We start from the raw sequence: 1,253 nt of genomic DNA, 5'->3' as shown, positions 1-1,253 counted from the left end.
AGTTAGGTTAAAATGTAACTTTTCTGTGTCAAAAGTTGATGTCATTGGGCTTCTCTTTCTCAGAGAAAATCTAGCAAGTTTCTCCAGAGTGATTTGCCACCACAACAGAAGGAGCCACACACATAAGACAGCAAGACAAGACAGTGAGGCAGACAAGACAGCAAGTGGAGCAAAGATTTAATAAACCAAAGTATGCCTCAGTTTCAGAGTAAGGCATCTCTCGATTTGAGGGAGCTAACTACATCTAGGGGTATGACTTTGGATTTTAGAGGGGTCGGATCGCAGTATCCCATTGGCTCATCTCATCCCCTATCCTGCTTTCCCATTGGCCCTCTCAATTGATCCTTATTCCCGCGTAATCGCTGGTGTCATAGTCAAAGGCTTGTATCCCTCATTTTCATGTGTTGTGGTGTCAGTCAATAGGTTATCTGGATACGACCTCTGGAATGGACAATATCAGGCCATTTGGGATGGGCTATCTAAATTTCTGCTTGTCCTTGGCATGACCAGGGAAACGGATCAGGTGAGATATTTCAGGATCATTCAAACCTCGTAGACCATTCAGGCCTCTAACTGACCCTGACAGTAGGTAACACCTTATCCTTTGAGCTCCCTTTTGACCATTTTAAATTTCTTTCAGTTTTTATTATTTTCTCCTTTTTATTTCTATTGAGATTTTTTTCTGTTTTGTCATTGTTGTTGGCTTTTGTTTGATCATCTCCTATTTGTGTTTTATGTAATTTTCTGGCTTTGAAATCCAAGATAGGTAAAACTACAGCAGCAGAAACTGGATAAATAATTACCTAGGGACATGGCTAGGGAGGTTGAGTGCAAATGGGGAGCTAATAACAATGACTACAAGAAGAAAGTGTTCTGAAATTGATTGTCATGATGATTGCTCAGTTCTTAATATGATGACATGATCAAATTATATAATATATGAAGTATATTCCAATAACACTATTTTTTAAAGAGGTAATTTATATCAAGAAAGCATCCCAGTCCAGTCCAACTCAAGCCCATGGGTCAGATGCTGCCGAAGCCCTCGTTAGAGTCATGTAGAAGCAAACAGGTGAAGCGGAAAGCAGGTGATCACAGGCCGGTGGATGTAGAAACATGGCAGGGCACCAACAGTTCTCCAGGTCTGTGACCCACACATGGCCACCCTTGGAGGGAGAGTCCCTGAAGAACAAGAAGGAGTTCTCACGGTCTCTTTAGAAAAAGGGCACACCTGCTTGACAGGTTGGACTCCC

This window comes from Echinops telfairi, unplaced genomic scaffold (assembly GCF_000313985.2).
Source record: "Echinops telfairi isolate 266 unplaced genomic scaffold, ASM31398v2 ScPeMD7_7469;HRSCAF=8507_0, whole genome shotgun sequence".
Classification (NCBI taxonomy): Eukaryota; Metazoa; Chordata; class Mammalia; order Afrosoricida; family Tenrecidae; genus Echinops; species Echinops telfairi.
The sequence above is the reverse complement of the archived record's forward strand: the minus strand, read 5'-3'. Positions refer to the sequence as shown.